This window comes from Ailuropoda melanoleuca, chromosome 6 (genome assembly GCF_002007445.2).
Source record: "Ailuropoda melanoleuca isolate Jingjing chromosome 6, ASM200744v2, whole genome shotgun sequence".
In the NCBI taxonomy this organism is placed as follows: Eukaryota; Metazoa; Chordata; class Mammalia; order Carnivora; family Ursidae; genus Ailuropoda; species Ailuropoda melanoleuca.
The window spans coordinates 52,154,450-52,180,864 of record NC_048223.1 but is presented as its reverse complement, the minus strand read 5'-3'; the positions used below and the strand labels follow the sequence as shown (position 1 = coordinate 52,180,864).

Below are 26,415 nucleotides of genomic sequence, written 5' to 3'. Positions count from 1 at the left end.
AACTGGCCAGGGCTGTGTGCAGGGCGGCCTTTGTAGACAGGGCAGCCTTTGTAGACAGGGCCAACACTCCCCCGCAACCCGCCTCACCCCTGCCCCCCTCTGCACCCACCTGCTTCGCTTATTTGCGTGCGAAGCCTGGCCCGCATCTGAGGTCACAGCCTTTGCTCCATATCAGGGATCAAAACCTTTGCAAAGCTGTGGACACTTCCAGGCAATTTTCTGCAGGCATTGAGTCCAGCACGGCTCTGGCGATCGGTGGGGTTAAAGTGTGCTCATTCACTGAGTATGTGTCATGGCCCACCGTGCTCCAGGCACGTGCTAGCAGTGGAAGACCCTGAGTTACGTATGTCTCAGTCCCTCTCGGATCCCACGGTCCCAGTGCAGGAGAAAAACATGTAAGTGATTAGAATGGTTTATCCAAACGTTATGGTGACTCATGGTAGCACGAAGGTGGGAGCCACCAATTCTAAACAGGGGAATTTCAGGAATTTTAACCAAGCAAATAATAACTGATTTGTGTGTTCAGGGTCCAACTAGGAAAACAGAACACATTCTAAGTCAGGAAAATGGAGCAGTTTTATGCTGCAAATTGGTAACCTAGCTTTGGTGGTTTTAAAACTTGATCCCAAACTTCTTTGACATCCTGTCATTGAGGGCTGTGGTCTGTACCCCCAACTTCCCCACGCCCCTTGAACCTGGGTGGATGGGTGACTGTTTCAGCTAACAGAGAAGGGGAAGTGATGCTGGACCAATTCAGAAGTCAGGACATAGAAGGGGACTTCCATTTGTCGCTGGCTGGAAAGCTGACCTTGGAGCCTGAGCCCCTGCGGACGCGGCCTGACTACTCTCGGGCTGTAGTGCTGGGAGGAAGTCCCGCCCCATGGGAAGCTCTGCGTGGGTGCTCCAGTCGGCAGTCCTAGCCTTTGAGTCATCCCAGCCCAGGCACCAGACATGTGCGTAAATAACCTTCTGACCATTCCAGCCCCCAGGTGTCCCATCACCCCCAGTGTTTGCCCCGCTGAGGCCCAGACAGAGTGGACGAGCGATAAACCATCTTGGCTGTGCCTCTCCAAACTCCTGACCCATAGAATGGTTGTTTTAAGCCCCTGAATTTGGGGATAGTTTGTGGCCTAGAAACAAGAACAAGCTGCAAGTTATGGACTTGCTAAGAAGCCAAACAAGACAGGGGGGCAACCCACGGATTAGCAACAGCAGGGAGCACAGTGCTACCATCTCTAGGCCAGAGGGACAAAGAGAATAGTTGGTATTAGTGATTCTCAGGGTTTAGGGTCACCTGGCAGAAGTTAGAACCAAGGCAGGCCTTCCAGAAAGAAGAAACACGGCTGGGACCGAACATACGAACCAAGGAACAAGGGATATAATAGGTTTCTTTCTTCTACCTGCCCTAACATTTCCTGCTACTGCCTCCCATTGGCCTAACCCAGCCAGAAGTCTTGAAAACACAGCCCGCCAAGGTCAGTCCCTTCCCATGCAGAACAGAGCAGAGGAAGACAAAAAATGGATGAGGGGAACAGGCCCAGGATTAGCACTCCGGGGACTGAAGACTGAGTAGAAGGTCACAAGATGCATCAAGAAGATGACATTTCTGCCAGAAGGAACGACAGAAGTATGAAGGTGCATGTTCATGCTCAGGAAACTTCTAGTAGCTCCCCGTCGTTGAAACGTACCCTGCATTTGGGGTGGAATAGAATCAGTAGAAGTTCTTATCCCCATTGTATGGACAAGACTGGATGTTTGTGACCCCCACCCCCACTCCAGATTTCCTGTGTTGAAACCCAATCCCCAATATGATGGTATTTGGAGGCAGGGCTTTGGGGAGACAATTAGGTCATGAATGTGCAACCCCCATAAATGCGATCAGTACCCTTATAGAAGAGACCCTGGAGCATTCCTTTGTCCCTCCTGCAACATGAAAACAGTGAAAAGATGGCCATTGATGACACAGATAGCAGGTCCTCGCCAGCCGCTGGATGTGCCAGCCCCTTGACCTTGGGCTTCCCAGAATTCGGGACTGTGAGAAATACATTTCTGTTGTTTAGAAGCTGCCCAGACCACGGTGCTCTCTTATGGCCCCCTGAATGGACTAAATGTGTCATTTAGGGTGTTATCTGGGCCTCAATACCTTCTTATTTAGGGGAACCCTCGTTGTGTATGTCTCGGTGGCTGGTAGAGCACTGGCAGCCACCGTGAAAGCCAAAGGGGCCCCGCCTCTGTCTGAGATGCAGGAGCCCAGGTGGACATTTCTGTGCAGAACTTGCAGACTTGAGCGACATAGAGATCGAGATTTAGGCAGTTATTCACAGAAGCAGCGGTGCCTCCAGGAGTCTAGGAGCATGGCAGCTGAATGTCGAGGTGCCACCTCCGAACCCTACCAGCCTTGACCTTGACTCTATTGCCTGCTTCCCAGTCTTTCTCGACTTCTGCTCATTTTCTAAGTCTGATTCTCCAGGCTTCCAGTTAATTCTGGGAACTACCCAGTATCTCGCCAAGAAATTCCTTTCCTGCCCCAATTAGATGGTGAGTTTCTGTTGCTTGCAAGCAGACGATGATACGCCAAGAATCTGTGCTCTTAACTGCTCTGTAGAGCATTTATTTTGAGAACACGAGGCAGATGTTGACGTGAAAATGAATCCACACTGAGACACGAGATCCATAAATGTGATGTGGATCTCTCTCAACTCACTCAGAGCAGACAATAAAGTGTCCTCATAAAGGATGTCACTTGATAAGAGTAAGCACTCTAAGAGTTTCTGTGTACCACACACTTCAGTGGCTCAGAACAACAAACTTTGAGGGGCTCAAAACAAAAACAAAAACAAAAAAAAACCTTAGTGACTCAAAGTACAAATTATTATCTTACAATTCTGGAGGTCACACATTCAAAATGGATCCCACAGGACTACCATTAAAGTGCCAGTCGGACTGGATTCCTTTCTTTCTTTTTTTTTTTTTTTAAAGATTTTTTATTTATTTACTTGACAGAGATAGAGACAGCCAGCGAGAGAGGGAACACAAGCAGGGGGAGTGGGAGAGGAAGAAGCAGGCTCATAGCACAGGAGCCTGATGTGGGGCTCGATCCCATAACGCCGGGATCACGCCCTGAGCCGAAGGCAGATGCTTAACCGCTGTGCCACCCAGGCGCCCCTGGATTCCTTTCTTAAGGCTTTGGTGAGAAGCCATTGTCTTGCCTTTCGCTGTTTCTGGAGGCTTGCGCATCCTTTGTCTAGCGGCCCCTTCCTCCTGCAGACCCAGCAATGGCAGGCTGAGCCTTCTCCCATCAATCACCTGGAAAACCACTTTTCTGCCTCCCTCTTCCACATTTAGAAGACCCCGAGATTATATTGGGCCCACCTATGTAATTGGGGTAATGTTCTTCTTTTAAGGATAGCTGATTAGCAAACTTAATTCCTCCCTGTCATGGGACATAGCACATTCTCAGAATCTGGGGATTAGGACATGGACATCTTGAGGGGCCAAAGAGTCTAACTACCACAGGTACTTACTGGGATGGTTAATTTTAATGAGTCAGCTTGGCTGGGCTAGGGGATGTCCAGATGGCTGGCAAAACATGATTTCTGGGTGTGTCTGGAAAGATGGTTCAGGAAGAGATGAGTGTTTGCATCAGTTGGCTAAGAAAAGATCAACGTCACTAATATACAGGGGCCTCGTCCAATCTGTTGAAGGCCTGACGGAACAAAAAGTAGAGGAAGGGCAAATTTGCTCCCTCTGCTTGAGCTGAGATGTCTGTCTCCGGCCCTCAGACACCAGCGCTCCTACCTGTCAGGCTTTCAGACTCAGGCTGGGCTCGACACCGTCCCCTCTTCCCTAATTCTCAGGCCTCTGGACTCAAACTGAATTCTACCACTGGCTTTCTGGGTTCTCCAGCTTAGAGATGGCGGATTGCGGGACTTCCTGGGGTTTTTCATAACCATGTGGTTCCCCATGACCGTAATTAATTCCTATAATAAATGTATATATTTCTATTGGTTCTGTTTCCCTAATAGTCTTATTATATAGCAAGCCTTAACATACTTCACTTCATGATTTTTCTAGTGATGCTTCTTGGCCCATGTGATGGGCCAAGGGTATTAATGGGCTATAAGTATTAATGAAAAGTACTTGTGCATATCATTGTACGTATGTTACCCTCTGTGACCACGGGGGTGGGGAAGGAAGCTGATTGAGAATAGGATTCAGGTGTCCTCCTGTCCCTGCCCCAAAAGCATCTTAATTTCACCATGATTTGTAACAAAACAGCACAAATGACAGCTATTCGGGTTGAGTGCTTATCATGTTTGCCTAATTACCATACAGTGAAAAAAAGTTAGTCACAACACATGTCCGATTAGCCTGTGTGAGCTTTATTTGATTACAACAATAGCCTCCGTTCTGTATGCTAACCTTCATGGCTAGTTACACATATAAAATGGTTGTCTGCTCACGACTAAAAACATCAGTGGGAATGGCAGATATTAGAGGCATGGTAAATTATCCAGTGCCTTGATTTCCTGCTGTAAGGAATGGTTAAAGCCGTGATTGCTATTTTAGAGGCTTTGTCTATATTCTTACTCTTGGCTCCCAACGTCCTAACCATGAGAGGGGGTGTGAGGGGAAGGGACGGAACAGGAAGAGAGAAAAATGTCAACGTGATAAATCTGTGATATTACCTACATGACACACTGGACAAGTTTAAAAAAAAAAAAGGCACCCTCAATTCAGAGCAATTGCTGCAAATCACGCATCCCTGATTACATGGCAGTATTCCTAGCGGGAAAGCCAGAACTGGGGAAGGCTGGATTTTTAGTATGTCCTATGCGTTTATTTATGGAGCAACACATCATCAAACAACACTTCGCAGGCTCCGAGCTGGCAAACCGGAGGGCTTTGAAGAGAAATAATGAGCTGAGAGGTTCATGACATGCTATTAAAAAGTTTGTGATTGGATTTGGAAAATCAGATGGGTCTCCAAGGCAAGGGACCATTTCTGAGCCGTTTTGCACTTAGAATATTTTTGAGCCCCAGAGGAGATATTTATGGGAAGGGAGAGTTGTTTTTGTCTCGAATCCAGGTTCTGACTCTGCTATACAGCAGGGAAGTCACTTGTGCTGCAGACCTGGAGTCCTGGAATAGCCATGATGTCACCTTTGTCTACTGACCGGCCACCACTGCACCGAGGCGCGCCGCTAGCTCTGTGATGTTTCGTCTTGATTCTCCCATATATGGGTTGCAATTCTAGCCAAAACAAAGTCGGCAGGGGAGTTTACAGCCACTGAATTGCTCAAGGTGGTGCGGGCTCAGTGGGATGGAGAAGATGAGGTCAGAATGCATGCATTATGAACAAAAGGATGAGAGAAAGAAAAGGCATCAGGATGCAGGATTTGGGGCTGCCTGGTGTGTGCTTTCCAAATCAAGCCTCTGGTCTTCCAATCTGTGCTTTGATGCTCTGTGTTTTCACCTTTGAGATTTTCAGTGCTTTTCTGGCATGGGTGATGGAAGAAAGCACCCTGTCTGGGTGGCGAACCATGGAATCCCTCTTTCTGAATTAGAAAGGAGACATTTTAGGATATGAGCTCATGAAAGAGAATAGTATTTGAAAGGAGGAAAAAAATTACGCACACACAATGACACATAACTAGGCCAACACAGGATGAATCTGTGGTTAAGCCCTTTTTCCCATTGCAGATGACACTTTAACGCTTTGAGTCCCAGAGCCCTCCGGCACACACAGCATGAACACCGGGCTCTGCAGCTGCCCCCGCCCACCAAGCCTGGTGCCACCGGATGCCCAAGCAGGAAGGTCTAGAGACCTTGGGTCAGTGCTCAGCTCCCACGCCCGCACTGCGTGATCGCAGCACCCTTCACCCACCATCCTTCCCTTCTTCCCACCAGCTACATCATGCGATAGACACGCAACCCTCACTCTCGAAAGATCTTTTGAATGGAGTGAACAATGCCGTGAAAGGCTATTTGTGATCATTAGGGAAGGGGGGGATGGCCAACATGTTACGCTGATCAACAGCAATAACTTGTTTCTTCAGCTTTCTTCCCAAAAGTCACATGGATGACGGTCCATGTTCAAGCCCGCTCCTGCCAGACTCTGCAACGTGCAAGCATTTGTTTCCTACGGGCTGGGCTGGTCTTTTTTTTTTTTTTCTTTTCTCTTCCACTGTGGGAAAATGAACTTATTTTCAGTCACCCCTGACATCTGACCACTCCACTGATCACGAGGACACTGTGGTAAACCACAGCTCAACTTGAAATTCTCTCTTTTAGGCACGGTTCCTGTACTCTGGATGGCACCATCCCTGGTTGCCCGGCGTCTGCTCTTCTCTCCAGGAGTTCCATTTTCGCTTTCGGCCATCTACTCAAAGCAACTGGTCTTGCCCTGGAGTCTTTCAGTTGGGCTCACCCTCAAAATAAACTGAATGCCAAAAATGACACCAGTTCCCCACCCCCACGGAGCCCTTAAAGTGGCACATTTACATATCATCCTTCTTTCTAAAAGAGGGTTGAGGGGGAGGGGTGGGAAAGCATACAAACTTCAAAGATCCTAGAAAAGAAACAAAAACAAAACGCCACTTCTGATTCCTATCAGGATGGTCCAGCAGGGGTTATACATATTCCTTCTGTTTAAATCATCTTGGTTTTCGTAGCTGCTTTACACCTCCAGCATCCTGCCATCTGCCTACTCAAGAGAAATCCAGCAAAGCATTCCAAAAACAAAGCCTGGAAAGATGTAATTTTGAACAAACCCAGGGGATGGACTTTTCTGTGCCCTTCTGGTTACTGCTGCTCTCCTGGAGGGCAGGCGGTGAGGGGAGGCCCTGAGGAGCAAGCCGTGGGCGCCCACCCCCCAGTTGCCCCATTGCACCCCATTGTGCCAGCAGGCTGACGAGGGTCTGGCTGCTCTCCTGGCAGAGGAAGGAGGAGGAGGAGGGGGCAGTTGCGTCTTCCTCGGCGCTGGTATGTGTCACTGGAATATAGGTCAGCATTTTCTCGACAATCTGAGGCAGACTGGAAACGTGCAGACCCTGGCCCAGGCCCGGTTCCCCTCCCTTTCTTCCTGCCCCAAACAAGTCCATGCAGGCCCAAAGAACATGGAGAGGCCATCAGGACAGACAAGGGCGGTCTTTCCCTTCTGCTCACAAATGCTGGGGAAGCATAAAGCGAGCAGAGGCTCTATCAGTCTTGGGGTGGGGCCAAAGCACAGGCCCGAGCTCAGCTGGCCAGGCCAAAGGCAGCCGCTGGCTCTCCACGCTTCCCCCTGGGGACTTCTCCTCACCCCCGATTTAGACAGCAGAGCAAATGGGCAATGTGCATGGAGCTGGGAATGTGACAACAAAACCAAAACGACTTTGCATTCCCAAGCACTTCAGGAGGAGGCAGAGAGAGAGTGCAGAAAAGATTTTCTTCCCAACTGCAGGACGAGGTGTCAGAACTGCTGGCCTTGAGGAGAGACCATTACTTTAAAGGGATGTTGGCAAACACTTTCTGCTGAACATGTCAACTTGGGTACTCACCTTCTCCCCTCACTCCCCGCCCCAGTTAGCAGAGGGATGAAGATACCACATGAACTGGATTTGTCTGGTGAGTTGAAACACTGATGGTCCGATTTGGGGTAAAAAGCATTGCCAAGTTAGTGCTGAAAGGAGGCAGAAAGGAGGAACAGGATGGAATGCTGTGATACTTTGGGGTGCTGCAAAACCAGTCACAAAAGAGCATTGTGGGGCTGATTGTCCAAACTGGCCCATGTGGGCATGCTCCAAGTTGACTTCCAAATCCCAGTGTCTGATTCATTGTCCTGGGATTAAAACAATGAAAATAAAATGCACTAGCAAAGGGTACTGCTCCAGGCCCAAAAGTTTGGAAAGCAAACAGAGCCTTCCAGAAAGTGGGATGTCCTTTAATTAGGCTAGCGCTAGATGCCTAGGTCATAAGGTCGTCAATGAGAAATGACGATTTGCACAGTGGGTTTGGTTGTGATTTCTCCTCATGCAAGTTAAACTGAAATGCAGTGAGTCTGACGATGTTCTGGGCCCTGGGCAAGGCATTTCCCCACCAACTCCATGATTTAGCCCTCATGAGAATCTGGTGGGTCATGTATCATTATCCGTCTTGTACTGTTGACACTTTCACTGGTTAAGTCCCAGTTGGTGTGTGAAGTGTAGAGCTGGCTTCTCATAAGTTCCTAGATGAGAAAAGCTATGAGCTAGAACGGAGGTTTCTTTGAATTACCTTCTTGTGCTATGCCGCTTAAATATGAAGGTAGTGGGGTTGATCATGAAATATTATCACCCCCTTCTCATGAAACAGTGCAGAATTTTAGAAATAAACTCTCAACGAGAAGTCATTAGATAGCCTGATTCAAATCTGGTCTGGTATTTGAAGTGCATTGAAATGGCCAGACATAAAATAGTTTGGAACTTCTAAAGGGAAAATATTGCCTTAAAAAATTGGGAAGTTAAAGATGTGAGTGAATAGGTGAGCCAATGCTAAGTGCGTGTTGACAAAGCAGGAAGAGCAAAGTTAATTTAGTTAGCATCTTAGTTGGAGTGGATGGATGCCAACCTCTCTGAAAGCAGAGAAAAAAGACATAGTGTAATCTTGTCTGTCCTTTTTATGACTGTAGTTTGAAAAAAGGAGTGACATGGGGTAAGAGAAATAAGCTAAAGGTGCCAGTAGTAAAGATGAAAAATAGATTACACCTAACCTCAAGGATTTCAGGGTCCAGAAATGGAGGCAAAAAGATAGGCGTGCATACGAGGCACAAAAGCAGAACAAAGAAGGAAAGCTCGAGTTGGAATTTAAAGACTTTGACCAAATGAACAATTTGGGAGGGTGGGGGGAGGAAAAAAAGAAAAGTCTGTGCAAAAGCGCAGAGCATGAAATGAGCTGACCCAAAGGAATTGATGTTGCTGGAGGGGACAGCTCAGTGTGGAGAGATGAAGTAGGTAGGGGGTCAGAGCCTGGATGAGGGGTGGCCAGCCGTGGATGGGTCTTCAAATGTGGGTTTGAGTTCCCTACAAATTACGCTTGTGGTGGTGTCAAGAGTGAGGAGTTGGTCATCTGATCAACCAAATGAAAAGCTGGTTGTTTCAAAAAAGTAATTAAGTAGACAAACTCTTGGCATGATCGATTTTTTTTTTAAAGGCAGAAATAAACAGCACTTGATATGAAAAGAGACATTGAAACGGGAAGAGTAAACATTTAAAAAATCATGAGATAATCACATGGACAACTTTAGGCCAATATATTTGAAACTTTAGATACACTGTACAATTTTTAGAAAGCATAAATTATGGAAATTAACTCAAGAAGAAATTGACACTGAGTAAACCCATAACCAGTAAGGGGGAAAAAATTAACTCAATAGTTAAAAATATACCACAGGCAGCACTAGCTCCAGAAGATATGCAAACAATTTTTTCCAGAAATTCAAGAAAGAAATAACAACCCCTAACAAACAAAACAAACAAACATTCTAAGGGATAGGAAAGGAGGGAAAACTTCCCAACATATGTTTTTTTTTTTAAGATTTATTTATTTTAGAGAGGGAGAGAGAGAAAGCACAAGCAGGAGGGGCAGAGTGAGAGGGAGAGAGAATCTCAAGCAGAACCCCACTCAGGGCTCGATCCCGCCAGCCCGAGATCACGACCTCAGCTGAAACCGAGAGTCAGGTGCTCAACCGACTGCACCACCCAGGTGCAATGCATTTTATAAAGCCATTATAATCCTGATGTCAAAGCCAGACGAGGGCAGAATATGACTCAATCTCACATATAAACAGAGATCCAAAAATACTAAATAAATATAAGCAAGAAACCCAAAGTGAGCATGCGCATAAATAGCATATAAAATATATTTTATATGGCATGCAAGGATTGTTTAACATTAAAAAATCAATCATATAACTCATCTCATTGACCTATTACCTAAAACATTCAGTAAAATTCAACACCTAATCAAAATTTTAAAAAAATATTTGCCAATGGTTTGAATCATAACTCCACGACTTACTAGTTTTTGCATTTTAATTCCAGCAAAAACGATCTGAGCTCTGCACAAGGAAGGACAAGAATGGATGAGGAAAGAAAAGAGGACACAGGCAGAGAGAACCATTAGCAGGTCATTTGGAAGCAAATCCAGGTAAGAGGTACAGACACGGAAGGCTGGACAAGAGTCCACGGCAGAACCGGGTGGGAGGGTGGACTTCTGCACTAACCAAGACAGAGGGCAGGCAGAAGCTGGTGTCCACTCATTACACTGTGACCTGAATATGTATAAAAATCTGTAGAAATAAACCAAGCCCAGTCACCTTTTTACTATGTGTGTGCAAAGTGTCAAGAAAGGCATCCAGAAAGAATATCTGGATATTCTGCCCAACCTGGGGAAAGAATGGACAAGGCCATAAAAAATGGAAGGCCTCCTCAAACATAATAATATTCTACTGAAGGCAGCAGCAGGCAGCTGCCCAAAAGTTTCGTTACTAGCAAGACGGTTGAGAATGACGATGATTTCCTTTGGCTTTAAGGAAATTCATTCAGGCCTGAGTTGGGTGGACAGTGCTGGAAACGTGAGTGGCCCACCTAGAGCTTGGTAATTGTTTGCTAACTGCCTGGTGCTTACACTCCAACCTTCGGGACTCCAGATTACAGACGGCCTTACCCAGGGACCCAACCCAGATCAGAGGGAGAATGTACTAGAACCCTTTGCCGGGAGCAATCCACTGCTGATCTGATGCCAGTGGCAAGATCCACAGCAGGACAAAGGAACTTTTGAAAAGGACTTGAAAAGAGCTCCCTTGCTCTGCGGTTAACCCATCAAAGGCATCTTCCTGTAACCCGGAGGACAGCAGGCCTCGACATGTGCTGGCCATTTGGAAAACAGATTCATATGGAGTAGATCAAACATTTCAGGAGAGCCCCTTGCCTTGAAAATATGGGGCCTTATGAAAATCATTAAGCAATTCATTGATATTTATTTGCTTACACTGTGCTTCAGCCGAGCAAGCTGGAAGATGAGGGTGAGAACCATTGACCCAGTTTCAGAGGCCCTAGTTCAAGAAAGCAGGATTCCCTTCCATGCCTGATTTTTTAAGAAGGCAGCCTACCGCACAGCTGGCATGGGAAGACTGTCTTGGCTCCCTTCAACTGTGTATTAGGTTAACAACCACCTCAAGCTTCTTAGAAACCTAGAAATCCCCAGGCAGTTAGAGGAATTCCACAGGGCTAAGAAAACCCTTGCAATCTCAGGGCTTTAAGCAGAAAAATATTTCCAAACATCTTGCTTCCTCACTGTGTGCACTTTGTGTCGGTCACTCCCACCCTCCCCAAACGTGGCGGCTCCACCGCCCGTCCGATCATCTGTCCTTCCTGATGAGCCAACCTTTTCATTCTGGCTCGGGTCCAGGAGACCTGGAAATGAACAAAGAGCAAGTCCATATTTTCACTTTGGGAGTTACCAGGTTATTCTAGCATGAGTTCTTTCTAAACCGAAGCCACTCCACTGTCTGAGGTAGGCAACTTTGCTTCTTTAAAGTTTAAGGAAATAGTCCCTCAAGAGTCATCAGCCTCCTAGCCTCAACTTCCCTTTTACTCAGTTGCCAAGTTCCCATGAGTGCAGAAAGGCTCAGGGGCATGCCATCGTTCTTACACTTTGGGCTTTCAAATGATCTATACTATGGGGGTGCCTCTGAGGCTCTGGGAAGAGAGGGGGAGGCTGGCTCTAGGGAGCAAGGCTCAACTTCTCCCACAACATCAGAGGTTGAAAGCCTGTCTTCAAATATTCAACACATATGCTTTGAAAGTCATTAAGTTCCAAAATTAAAAAACAAATGTAAAAAATCCAGCATTGGTTTTTGCACAAAGCAGACACTCAAGGAATGCTTGTGGACGGATGAATTTGTTAGCTGATAAATATGAGAAATACAGTCTGTTTTGTGCCACATGGCAGCTGAAACTGCAAGGAAGACATTTGTCGCTGGTTTGTCATTACAAGGAAATGAGTCACCTAAACCCTACCTGTGTTTGAAAACCAACTTTCCTCACGAAGCCCTCCCCATGCTCCCCTGTTTGTCCTGTTCGAACAGAACAACTGTCACATGGCTTTGAATTGCCAATTAGCTTCTTGTGATCTCTCCAAAGTCATGGACCCCAAAGGGAAAAATTCTGTCTTATTATTTGTTTACTTAAATTTGGGGGGTTAACTCCCTCAGGATCCAACATGGATTCTTGAGCAAAGCACGCACTCACATACTAAATAACTGTTTGTTGACTGATTGATTTGTTCCTTGCTATATGTTAGAAATACAGTCTAGTTTGCACCATATGGCAATTAAAACTCCGGTACACAAAAGGCGTCATTCTCTGCTACTTTTTTATAGTCTATACTTAGAAGAAATGTTGTCTTGGAAGATCTTTTCTGTGGTCTCAAGTTAACCTTGGACATCGATATTTAAGAGGGAATAATGAGTTTTTTATGTGGGAAGATAAGATAGCAAGACATAAATATTGTCACTACAAATGTGGCAACACTGCAGTGACATTTTCTGTTGGTTGACAGAGACATTGGTTCATTTCTAATAGGACTATGACTGCCATTTCTTTTCTTTCTTTCTTTTTTAAATATTTTATGTTATTCATTTGCGAAAGAGAGAGCACAAGCAGGGAGAGAGGCAGAGGGAGAGGGAGAAGCAGAACCCTCGCTGAGCTGGGAACTCGAAGTGAGGCTCCATCGCAGAACCCTGAGATCACAATCTGAACCAAACGAAGGCAGACGCTCAATCATCTGAGCCACCCAGGCGCCCCATGACCGCCATTTCTATAGTACATGGAGGGAGCCTTAGTCATGACATGTCCTTTGTTGATGAACTAATTAGGCTTTTCAGAGTATAAGACCTAGTCTTGATACTTTTATATGGAAGAAGGAAGGGAGTGAGGGAGGGAGGGAGAATGAAAGGTAAAGAAAGAATAAAAGAAAAAAACTCTTTGTCAAAGTATCCACATACATGATTTAACCGCTTACTAACTACCAGCCTATACCTGTATATAGCAGATATGTCAATATAGAAGACTTTTTAAAAAAATTAGGACTCCAATTTAAAAATCCTTCCCCCATGAAACATTGTTGTTCTCAATGACCACTTTACCCAACTGCATCTTGCTTTGGGGCCTAGAAAAAGCTCACACTGGGGGGTCTACTCAAACTTAAGAACCTCAAACTAGTGCTCTACTCATCGCTGCTTCACATGGTGATGTTCGTCCAAAGAAGCCTGAGAAATGGGCCTGTATAGACGCTTGCACTTCTTATAACCGGGACAGTAGCCTCCCTCAAGCCTGCATGGGCTCCATGATTGACCCTGAAGGCACCTGCTCCTTTAGCCAGCCCGTCAAGCCAGGGGCCATCTGCTGTATTTGCAAAGAATGAGCACAGAAAAGGTGCTCAATCCCTCTGTGCTGAATAAGTGAATTTTCGTATCAGCCCAGGGAAAACATGGTATGATGCCCGTGTCCTGGGCAGGGAAAGTGAAATATGAAGAGAGTCGGTAACGAGCCCAGGTTGTTGGGAGAGCCCTCACTCCCACCACTGTCTCTCTGACTGGCCTCAGCATGGGGCCTCCTGGAAGAAGACAGCCATGTACCTAGGGACTCCATTCCTCGTGATATGCGGGGGGCTACTTTTAAGGGGATTGTTTCTTTTTGCTGGTAGTTAAAAACAAAAAAAAGCCCCCCCCCCAAAAAAAAACAAAAACAAAAAACTTGTTCAGGCCTTTGAAAATTAGCTAAAAAGAGAGTTCAACCACTAACGCCTGTATGGCAGTGTTTCCCTGTGACTGCTTTTTCTAAATCAGGAAACGGTTATTTGGGCCTACTCAGAGCTCTACCTCTTCCTCCTTTCTCGAGGCTTCGTTGCCAAGGAAAGTGGTTCCTACGCCAAGGAGTGTGCCAATGGTTTTCACGGGCTGCCACAGCCCACCACCTCTTTCTGAAAGGAGCCGTGGCCTTTTCTTCCCCCCCCAATGTCTAATTAAGTAAATAGCAGAATACAGGTGTTCAATAGCAATTATCACATAAATACTTCACTTAAAGATCAAAAATTTCTGAAGAGATGGATCAGAGACTACCAAAACTTACTCTACGTGACTTCTTGATTAAGTAACTGTGTAATATTTACGTACACAGCAGCCCACAGTGATAGCAAGAGCTCATAATGGCACCATGACTCACAAATCCAAAACCCGGCTGTAGTGAAATTCACTACGACAGGATTCCACTCAGGCAAGACTTTGACAGTATAAAGGACCAAACAAAGACACGAATTGGTTATACACAAGTCTTACTGGTCATTTTTACTGAATCCACACATGGACAAAAACTGAATATCCAAAAAAAATGGGGGGAGCACCTGGGTAGCTCAGTTGATTGAGCATCTGCCTTCGGCTCAGGTCATGATCTCCAGGTCCCAAGATCAGCCCCACCTCAGGCTCCCTGCTCAGTGGGGAGTCTGCTTCTTCCTCTCCCTCTGCCTTTCCCCCCACTCGTGCTCTTGCTCTCTCTCTCTCTCTCTCTGCCAAACAAATAAATAAAACCTTAAAAAAAAAAACCCTCTGAGGGAAGAAAGGAGTAGATGAGTTGCGTTATTAACCATGGGAGAAGGCCCGAAGGTAGGTGGATAGCCAGACGAGGTGGGCTTGTATAAACTGACTTGACCATATTCTGAATCTGGCAGCTGAGATGACGCCATTGCCCATGAATATTACTCATTCGGAGTAAGAAGCTATATGTCCATCACCTAACGCAGTGTCTGACATGTGGTCTTTGTGTTTTGGTCCAGCTGTCCGTGCCAGTACCTGACGCCAGTTGATACCACTGATACCATGCCAGGCAAGGTTACAGCAAGGTGAGGAAGTATTAGAATAAAATTGCTCGCGCTGGTCTGCTTTGAGTACTCCCCCTGGTATGACCACACCCACCGTGGGTGGTTCGTTCTGGATCTGTGTTAGGAATGGATGTATTCCTACTCAAAACACAACAAAACACTAATTGTCAACTACATCCCCCCGCCAAGCCCCACCTGATGAAATCTCGTCCACCCAACAAATCTCATCTCGAATGCCACCTCCCCTGTCACGTTTCTCTGGACTCTTCTCCAAGCACATGTTTTCACTCTCTCTTGAACATCTACCCCCTTCCGAGGATACTTATCCTGCTCTGCATGGTACAGCTGCCGTCTCTTTGCCTTATCCCCTATTTGAGTTTAAGTCCCTTGAAAGCAGAGATCAGTCTTATCTCTACATTTCTTATAGGCCAAGTGCAGGGCATCGGGCTTAGAAGCTCAATAAAAACGCGTTGAGTTGCAGTGAATCATGACCCACCCTGGCTAGCGGGCCCTCAGCCAGTTTTAGAGTCCAGAACACAATGGGTCCTTGTGTTCCCTGCTGTGCACACCCACAAACATATACTAAACACCTGCAAACACGGGGGACACTTAGTTACTTGGCAAATCCTCTCCCTCCCAGGGTGTCTCATTTTTTGAAAAGGCTGCTCTGACAGCTGGCCTGCTGCTGGTTAGATGGGGCCCTCCCTGGAATAGCCCATCACTGCAGCGAACGGCCAAGTTCACTGTGCCAGGAACCAAGAAAAGAGAAGGGTCCAAGGAGAAGAGTCTCGATGCCAAGAATGTGCTCTCAAATTCAGAGTGGAGAGGGAAGCAGGGAGCACTGCCGTGGAGGGAAGCTTCCTCCCTCTCCTGCCCTCTTCTCCTTCTCTATGGGCAGGGGTCTGGCAGAGGGGCCACTGTGCAGGGGTCCAGGGAGATGCTGGGGCAGCAACATTGGCTGCTCTTTATTAAATACAAATGGCACGGTGCAGTTCCAGGAACTTTGGTGGAAAGCTGATCCCCCCAAACCCTCAGGACATCTCTCAGTTCTTGAAAGGATTATTATCTTTACTGGTATTATGACTTACAAAGTCTGCGTCATTTTTAAAAAGTCTTCTTAAAGAAAATGGTAGAGTAAGCATAAACATGTGGCTTCTAGAACATGTCCCGAGATGCTGCTTGCTTCACAAGAATGACATAACCTGTTGGATTTTGGTTGGGCACAAGGCAGAAGGGATCAGGCTTCTCCTCGAAGCTGAGGCGGGGGTTGCCAGATTTAGCAAATAAAAATACAGGACAACCAGTTCAATTTGAATTTCAGATAAATGATGAAAATTGTTTTTGTAAGAGTATGTCCCAAATATTGCATGGGACATACTTATACCAAAGCAACATTTGCTGTTGATCTCAAATTCAAGTTGAATGGATTATCCTGTATTTTATCAGGCAACCCAGAGCCCAGGGAGAGTCAGGACAGTAAAGAGATTTTACCAACAAAAGCTTCTTTTAAAAGCCCCAGCTGAATGGCTTTGGACGACATTTCTATTCAGGCCCTGCATTTTCCCTGGAGTGCGAGCTCAACGTCATCGACCAACAATTGGGAGAATGAGTGTTCAGTGAACATTCCGCCCCCTTCCTTGCCCTTAGCAGCCTGTGGCAAAGTGCTCCCCCTCAACCAGCTAGGGAGGAAAAAGCTTTCTCTTTTAAGATGGCTCTTCCCTCCCATCTACAGATTGGATTGTTTCTTGGGTTTGCTGGAGAGCTGCTGGGCTAATTGCTTGCAGACCACAGTCCAACCAGGCCTGCCAACTATGGAGGCTGCGTGCTGGGGCTGGGACATAAAGAGTAAGGGGTCTGGAGTTCGGCAGACCTGGCTGGCAATTCTGCCTCTGCCTTTTCCTGCCTGTGCCACCTCGGCTGAGTTGCTTACCCTCTCTGGGTCCCAGTTTCTGCACTGATGAAATGAGGGTACTCATGGGGGGTAAAGTAGGAGAGACATGAGACTGGAGCACATATGGCACTCATCACAGTGCCCGACACAGTGTAGGTGCTCCCTTAATACGAGTCCTTGTTAATATCGCTGCCTGTCTTTTCTGTGCCACACCTGGAATTGAGTTTCCTCAAGTCTGGACCTTGGAAATGCAGGAACACAGATGTTAGAAGGTCGTCAAACCCTGTACACCAGGAGGTGTGACTTGGGGGAAAGACGGGTCCATCGCGGTCCCTGCAGCCCCGCCTCCTTCAGTCCTACGGCACCTGGCCCACTGACCACTTGTCAAGTCAGTGATCACATCACCAGGTGGGCTGGCATTCGGTCACCACAAACATGTACTGGGAGCCTGAAGTCTACTTTAAGACATGGGAGAAAGAGAAAGAGAGGGAGGGAGGGAGGGAGGGAGAAGGTAAGAGAAAGAGGGGGGAGGGTTCTCACAGATTTCTTATGAGGAATCAATGAAATAATCTCAATAAGTATTAGAACAGGGCAGGCAAGTAACAACAACTTAGTTGATATTAGCTATTATTATTTGGGATGCCTCAAAGAATGGGCAGGATTTTCATAAAAAGAGAAAAGAATTTGTAACTTAGAAAAGAAAGTATTTGAAGTTATGATGAAGCCGACTTTAAATGTGTGAATGATGAATTGGGACCTGGGTTTCCAGGTAGTGTTGCTGTGGAAGACTTTTGAACAGGGGCTGTGATATTTCTAGCAGACGTCTGCCGTGAAAAGCTTGCTCTCACTAAGATGTGTAAGGTGGACACTGGGGTAAGCGGGAGGCTCTCGGCAGGGGAGGAGGGGAAAACAGATGGACCATAACATGACTTCAGGCTTGGGGAAGGGGCCGAAGTGGTGGGAGGGAAGGGGAGAAGGAAGGAGGGAGGAGGCACTGAAGGGACCAAATATACAAGCCTGGGGATGCCTGGGTGGTTCAGTCGGTTAAGCATCCGACTTTTAATGTTGGCTCCGGTCATGATCCTTGGGTCGTGAGATCGAGCCCAGAATGAGGCTCTGTGCTCAGCACAGAGTCTGCTTGAGATTCTCTCTCTCCCTCTCCCTCTGTCCCTCCCCCTGCTCATTCTCTCTCTCAAATAAATAAATAAATAAATAAACAAATCTTAAAAAGACAAAAAACAAAAAGCAACAACAACAAAAAAAAACAAGTCTAGCGATTGGATGTCACTGGTCAGGAAGAGGAAAGAGCCGAAGTTTCAGGATTAAAAAAGTGTTGGCTGTTGCCCATAGCAGACCCTGTTTTTTTGTTTTTTGGGTTTTATTTTCCTATTCCACATTTCCCATCACCCCTCCCTTCCAACATTTTGTTCAAATATTCACCTTCCTCTAAATGGCCACTGCTTCAGAGAAGACGCACCTGTCCTCAGCCCCAGAGGGTGAGGGTGGGTATCGATTTGTCCAAGACACTCAGGTGGCTCCATTTCCTTGCCAGGAGACAGACTGGGCATGAGCATATGGAAAAATTCTTGGCAAAAAAAGAAGCAAATGAGTGGAAACAATCCAAATATCCATCAAGTAGAGAATAAATAAACAAAACATGGCATATCCATACAATAGAATATTATGTGACAATAAAAAGAGAATGAAATACTGATCCATGGAACAACATGGAGAGGCCTCAAAACATTATCCTAAGTGAAAGACCTCACACACAAAAGACCACATATTATATGACTCCATTTAAACAAAATGTTCAGAATTGGCAAATCCATATGAAGACAGGAAGTTGGTTAGTGGTTGTCAAGGACTGGGGGGAGAAGGGCATAGAAAGTAATTATTAATGGATACAGGATTTCTTCAAGGGCAATAAAAATCTTCTAAAATTAATTGTGGTGATGGCTGCCAATTCTGTGGTTGTACTAAAAACCATTGAATTGTACACTTAGGTTAATTATTTGGTAGGCAAATTATATCTCAATAAAACGGTTACTAATTTTTTTCTTGGCGAGCCAAAAGGAAGATTTCTAGGGAGATTTCTGGAAAACGTTTTATCACTCTTAAAAAGAAGTGCAGAGAAGGGTTGACTCCTCTTTTTGGAGGCTGATGTATCTGAATATGATCCCTGGAGCTGTTGCAGATGTCTACCTCCCACCATGACAGGAACCAACACGAGTCAGAACTGACCCGCAGGGCAGGCCAGAGTCCAGAGAAGCACCTAGACTTCTCATTCCCTAAGAGAATATATTTCTTTATATTTTAGCCCAATTGAGTTGGGCTGTTCTGTCACCTGTAGCCATAGCATAACAGCATTCTAACTGATACGGTTCCATTGACAGAAATTTTTAGGTCAGGAGAAAGGTTGGTTTTTCAGAGAAACCATGAATTTACATTAATTTAGAAGTACAAGTGTAATGCAGGTGAAAATTTGAAGAGTAGTCCATGATCTGGGGAATGGGATGGATGGATGGATGGATGGATGGACAGATGAGTGGATGGACGGGTGGATGGACAGATGGATGGGTGGATGGATGGACTGGATGGATGGATGGATGAGTGGCTGGACTGGGGAGTTACTGATAGCAGAAAGCTCAAGCCCAATGGAGCGCAAAGACAGAGCGCAGAGAGGAACCTCCTGGACTTCCTACATTGAAAGGCAGGAGAGCAAGAGAAATTAGTAAAGGATCCTGCAAACAAAGGGGGTAGAAAAGGACATGGGGTAAACTGGAAAATGCTGTAAATACTGTCATGTGAGCCAAAAAGGGTATTCAGGAAGGAGGGAATTGAAGTTTGAGTCAAATTCTATCGAAACCAAGGAAGAAATAGCCCAGAAAAGATGTTTAGATACAGAACTAGGAGGCCAGTATCAGAAAAGGTTGTTTCTGAATATGAGTGAAATGATGGTGACACAGGCCAGGTTTCAGAAGATATGGGCCAGGGGGCAGTGACTGAACACTGAGGAAGTCATGACACCATGTATCCATCTCCTCACAGAAGTTCGATCCCTGTGGAAAGCATTACTGAATTCACCAGGACCTGGTTCTGCTCCCGTTCCCATCATGTGGAAGATGGTTCTTCTCAGTGCACCTGCTCTTCTGCGAGCACGAGGAAGCAATACATTCTTGTCAGGCCACCCAGAGGGAGGGGCTGTTTGTCATCATATCCTCATCCTATCCTTGCTAACAGAGAGACGACAGAAAGAAAGGTAGGAAAGAGAACAGCAAAATCGAGGAAGGGATGCTTTTATTCCAGGTTTTGATTTTTCATTTTTTAAAAAAGATTTAATATATATAATATATATGTATATATTAATATATAATATATGTATATATTATATATAATATATGCATATATTATATATATAATATATGTATATATATATATATTTGAGAGTGAGACAAAGAGCACAAGTGCGGGGTGAGGGGCAGAAGAAGAGGGAGAAGCAGGCTCCGTGCTGAGCAGGGAGCCCAACCCTGAGATGGTGACCTGAGCCAAAGGCCGAAGGCAGACACTTAACCCACTGAGCCACTCAGGTGCCCCTAATTTTTCATACTTTTAGAGCAGGAGACCCAAGCATGTTAAGAAGACGGACAGAGTCTGTAACGAGGAAGGACCTGAAGAAGACAAAGTAGCGTCCTGCAGAGAGCAGGAAGTATGGCGGTGCACAAGCCCAGCTGCAGGCCTGTGCCCTTCTTCCTCCAGGAAAGAAGTATAAATCCAGGCCCAAGGTGAGTAACTAGCTATTTGGGTTGGAGAGGGAAGCTGAGGGAGCCTATGCACTCCACTTCCGAGACAGGGGAGTGGAGGTTGGAGCTTGGAACCCCAGGGCCCGGAAGAATGTCTGGCAAGGACGGCCACTGAACGCATCTCATTCTTCTGCTTAGAATTCTAGAGGCATGTCTTACACAGAATCATCACTGCTTAAAAAGTAACTAAAGTCATGCCCAGAAAGGGTTAAAACTGGTTTGTTTTAAGCTCTCGCCTGGCCCCCACCTCTACTGTTTCCCAGTGTCCGTTACCCAAATGCCTTATTCCATTGACAGGCCGGTGCTGGTCCCCCACACAATAACACATGCTGTGCCCTCCCTGTGAGTGCACTTGTGATGAACTTTGAGCCTCACATCTGCTGCAGAGAAGGAACTCGTATTCCCAAAGGGCTGACATTAGCTAAAGATTCTGGGTTCATGTCTACCATAGCATATTTTTATTAGATAGGCCGCCAGAGAATCAGAGGAGGGAATTGAGCTGCTGTGTCTAGACCTCATTACCATGCATGCCCAGCTATCGTTCTTTTCATCAGCTTGACGCTGTTCTGACTCTGTTTCTGCAAAGTGAATATTTGGATTGAAACCAGTGTCCATCCTCATTCACCCTCCAAGCCATTGTTGTATCCGGGCTAAGAATGTATTTTCACAATGTCGCCACTCCAAGCCTCTTTCTTTGATTTAAAGCAGGGGTTGGCAAGCATCATGTGTAAAGGCCCAGAAAGTAAATATTTTAGGCTTTGTGGGACATAACAATCTCTGTTGCAACTACTGAACACTGTCATTGCTGCATGGAAGCAGCCAGAGAAAATACTTATGTGAATAAGCCAGGTTGGGTTCTAATAAAACTTTATTTGCAAAGAAAGTGAGTTGGATTTAGCCCATGAGCTATACTTTGCTGACCCTGGTTGAAAGCATGGATTAGCAAGAAGACATCAGGTGAACTGATAGATAAAAACCAGTATCTTTTCATGTGTTTGTCTCCAAAGAGAAAAAAATAACTAGAACATTTTTTGGACATTTTATTTCTTTTGCAGACAACAGTATGACATTCTCCCCTTCTAATATATTACATCTTAAGATTTTAGATTTCTCTCTCACCAAAAAAAAAAAAAAAAAAGGTTGAGGGAAGCAGTAGAATTTAATTCAGGGAAGAGGGGGTTAAGTGGCTAAAATCTGTAGGGCGAATATATCATTTTTCCACAAACACCACCCCTTCTTCAAAAACTGATTTACCCAGACATTGAGTTGATTATGAGATGTAAAGTACAAACAAACTTGCTGACCTTCATTATAGAGATCGAAGGTTAAAATTCATACCCTGTAGGATGTTTCTGTTAAATCACTCCCAAGCTGCCTGGTGACATATTTTCAAAAAATATTTCTCTCCAGCTTTATCAAGTGTTCTTTGTGTTCTAGAAACATGATTTGAAGTCCTAGCTGGAGCTGAGATGTCATGAGTCTTAACCGAAATTCTTCCCCATCTACATCCGGAGGCATAAGGTTAGTTGGGATAGACATTAGTTACAGGGGTTAATACCTCGGAATCTAGTTATTCATCAAAGATTGAAATTAACATTTTACACTGAATAACCAAGGGTGGTATAAACCATGCATAGACAAAGAGCTAAAACTGTCCACTTGGTTGTCCTGGAAATGGGGCTGAATAAACCTGTCTTAGATTGGAGTGTCCATCAGTGACTGTTCCCCAAATTTTCACCCCACAGCAGCACCCCAACAGTTCAAAAATTAGGAAAACTGTGTGCACAAATTAGTCCAACTCGAAATACATTTGTTAAAAAACAAAGCAAATTTCCTGTCTCTTTAATTGTAAACTTACACAAAACCTTTCAACAGCAATAGTTCAGAAAATTCATTTCGTGACAAAGTTTTGTCAGTCCACAGTGAGGTGAAAAAATTAGGGCACTGGCATAGGTATTTTATATGCATTTCATTTACAGGGCCTTCCCCTAGTCTAGGCCCATGTTAATTAATCAAATTTAATGAACTTTAATTAAATAATTAGTTACTTAGTAAAATAATGTCAACAGCCCTACATTGGCCCCCAGTTGTTTTAAACCACAATTACTATGGACTGAGTTGGGTCCCCCTCAATCAACCGTGTGATGGTTCTTAGAGATATTAGGTCTTTGTTTTTGTTTTTTTTTTTTTAAAGAGGGAGAGGCAGAGGGGGAGAGAGAGAGAGAGAGAGAGAGAGAATCCTCAAGCAGACTCCACACTGAGTGTGGAGCACAACACGGGGCTCAATCTCATGACCCTGAGATCATGACATGAATTAGAATTGAGAGCAAGCCACTTAATCGACTGAGCCACCCAGGTCCTGAGATATTAGGTCTCTGGAAGGCAACTGGAGTTAGATGGGCTTATGGTGGGTGGAGGACACTCATGATGGGATCCATGGCCTTACAAGAAGAGGAGGAAAGATAAAGCACACAGCAAGAAGGTGGCATCTGTAAGCCAGGAAGAAGGTCCTCCCCAGGAACCAGACTGGCTGGGATCTTGATCTTGGACTTCCCAGAACGGCGAGATGTGTGTCGTCTCAGCCTCCTGGCCCCTGCTACCTTGTTATGGCAGCCCCAGCTGACTACTACGACAATTCTATTATTTAATGAGTAGGGAAGTGAGAAGATAGAGGGTGTTATTGAAACTTTTATTTCTTGCACTTGATGGCTCAATAGAGAGTAACAAATCTGGATTTTCTTCCCCACAGAATTCAGAAGGTAGGTCATCACTGGCTGACCTCTAAGAATCTAGAATGTACGAACTAAGCTGAATAATTCTTTGTCTTTGGGGGGCATGTGTGTAGACTCAGGGAGAGATGGGAGGCAGCTATCAAGTTACCTGCTTGGTTGGGTGGAAACACTAAGAATTGGTATTTCCTGCGGAGAGATGAAAATTAAACCCAAGCGCCCTCACCGATGGCACTCCACACCCACACCACACACTTCCTACTGCCGCATGAAGCAAATCAGTGACAATTTAGCAATTGGAGTTTCCAGTAAGACACCCATCAAATGACTTTGGTTATGTTCTTTATCCTCTCCAAGTCTTCTTAATCTATGAATGGGGTTAATAGTACATCCAGTCTCATGGAGGTGCTTGGATAATAACGTATGTAACACATAGCTTAGTTGCAAGCATGAAGTAAGTGCTCAATAAACGTTTTGTGCTATTATTTGGATTACATGTTAAAAAGAAACAAAAATGGCTGATTTTATTCATGAAATTGCTTTCCCAAATTTTGAAACTAAAATAGAAAATAAAATTGCCTAGGTCTTTATCAGTTAAAGCCAGTGGAATGGTTGGAAGCCATCCACCTGAGACTTTCCTCCTGTGTGTGTGTGTGTGTGTGTGTGTGTGTGTGTGTGTGTGTAATCACAAAGGATGGTTAAAAAAAAATGCTAAACTATTCTATTGAGAGGCAGAGAGATATCAGATAGAATCTCGATCTCCAAATTCTCTCCTGCTTAAAAGCTACCACCAGTGAGATCCAGCTAAGGAAATCTGGCAAAGAAAGACTTGCTCACACCCTAGGCTTTGGCCCCCATGCCCTGACCAGTGGGGTTCAGATCCATGTACCTGCGAGGATTTCCTTGTCTGGAACAGGGAGACCTAAAAGGCCCCGCTTCTCCTCCATTATCTCCCAAGAAGAAAGCTGCCCAGGTCAACAGTTTCAGCCACGCAGATCACCAAGCGAGAGAAGCAAAATGGGCCACAGCACAGAGGGCCAGGTCTCCCGGGCAGAGTCAGGCCTTTCTCTTCTTTACTGATTGCATGGAATCTCCCTCTGGCTCACACCTCGGCAAAACTCTTCCTTCTCAGGCCTGAGTGAGTGATGAGTTGGGGCAAGGGAGAATCTTGAGTTTCCTTTAAAGTATATATTTGTCACTTTGGCGGGGGAGGTGGGAGTCAGCACAGACCTGTGTGAAAACCGTTGGAAGCAAACACTCTGCCCCCACCCCACCCAAAAATGGACATTGATATAGACGTAAAATGTCTGTGTAATTTGGGGAAGTAATCAGATCTCCTGGAGCCCATCCGTGAACCCCAGTTAAGAATCTGTGCCTTACAAACAGAAACAAAAGAACCCTTGCCTTACTGTCACCTTAAACAGATACTCAGCAAGCACTGAGTGTTAGGCACTTTTAAATGGGCCTGTCCTTAGATCTGAAAACATTTCTTCTTTGCAGATACTATTGTCCCATTTTGCAGTTGGGAAACCGAAGCTCAGAAAGATTAAATGATGTGTCCAGTCCTCGGTTCTGATAGCAGCTCTGTCACGTACTGCCTGCGTGAACTGGGCTCAGTCACCTGCTCCGACTCGCACTCTTAGTTTCCGCTCTGTAAGCGTGGGTTAAAATGGTGTTCCTTGCTGACGGTCGTGTGTGCTAAATTGTACGTACTGGAGTGCCTGGGTGGCTCAGTCGTTAAGCTCTGCCTTCGGCTCAGGGCGTGATCCCGCCTGCTTCCTCCTCTCCCACTCCCCCTGCTTGTGTTCCCTCTCTCAACTGCCTGTCTCTCTCTCTCTCTGTCAAATAAAAAAATAAAATCTTAAAATAAAAATAAAAATAAAAAAATAAATTGTACATACTGACTCAAATTGTCGTGTGGCTTCAATGAGATCCTGTAGTAAGATATTTTGCACCGACTCTAGAACATGTTAAACCCACAATAAATCATCACACTAAAAATTAAAATAAGGAACACTTGCCCGATCGTCAGAATGAGCCACCAACCTGTACGTGGTAGAGAAAGCTGCACCTTGCCAATCAAAACCTCTTAGGCTACCAGGAACAAACATCCACTCAAAGTAGCTTGGAGAAGAAGGAGTGTTATTTAATCAAGAATTTATCTAACAAACAATGTGCCTGCACTCAGCCAAGACAAGGGGGCATCCGCTGACCCAGACCCACTCATCGCAAGTGGTGGGCTACAGCTTTGGAAGACGGGTCTCTTGCGTGTCCTGGTCTCCAGGAGGAATGAGGATGAATCGGTAATGGTTCCTGGCAATTTTACCCCCAGCATGGAAAAGAAAACTGAAAGTCGTATCTGCTTCGAAGGTACACATCCCTGTATTTTTTTGTGAAAGGGCAACGTACAAACTAAACTCCTGGTTTCACATTGTGTCCAAGTCTTTTGGGAAACATGCCCAACAGTGGTTTGTGCCTGTTTCATACTTGTTTTATTTTATTTGGCAGCAAAATAAAGATCGTGTTTCGAATAAAAGCCCAGTTCTCTCCCTTAACGCATTTCATTAAGCATTAGGTGCTGTTCCTGTCCTCTTTCTCCACGATCACGCCGGGGCATGCTTTGCAGACTCCTTTTGTGGGACCAGTTTTGCTCATTTCTACATTTATGCTTTCTTGTAGCCACAAAATAAATCTGACTTTGACATGGGTTGGAAAATTTGAGGAAAACAAAAGTCCGTTATAGACACAATTGTTTATGTTAATCAATTGATAAAATTGCTCTTTCTTGATGCCGTTTAGAAAAAACTGCCGGGAAACCCACAACTGAAACATGCTCCTGGAGAGAACAGGAGGCAGGGTGAGTGGAGGAGACAGGAGTGCCGGGAGTCTGAGCCCAGGCTTTGTCCCTCACGAGCTGTGTGTCCTTGGGCAAGTCACATAACCTCTCTGGGCCTCAGCCTGCCCTCATTAGTCATCCAGGGGTAATACTGCCTTGCGAGTCAGGTCACAAGTCTGTTTGAGGACCCAGTGAGATACAAGTGCTGTGTCCCCACAGAAGGGCTTTCTGGATTTGTGAATATGCTTCAACAAATGG

The 26,415-nt window shown here is 45.4% G+C and overlaps 1 protein-coding gene and 1 long non-coding RNA gene across 2 annotated transcripts in view; one reads left to right on the top strand and one right to left on the bottom strand.

Moving 5' to 3' along the window:
• The window catches only part of LOC109488881, a 173,726-nt gene that overhangs the window by 5,711 nt on the left and 141,600 nt on the right, over positions 1–26,415 (bottom strand). The window lies entirely within an intron of this gene.
• Positions 7,069–25,088, top strand: LOC109488889. The gene is made up of 7 exons (XR_002141740.2): positions 7,069–7,608; positions 10,062–10,167; positions 14,854–17,197; positions 19,841–20,051; positions 20,406–20,574; positions 22,030–22,113; positions 24,822–25,088. It is a non-coding gene; the product is annotated as an uncharacterized LOC109488889 (long non-coding RNA).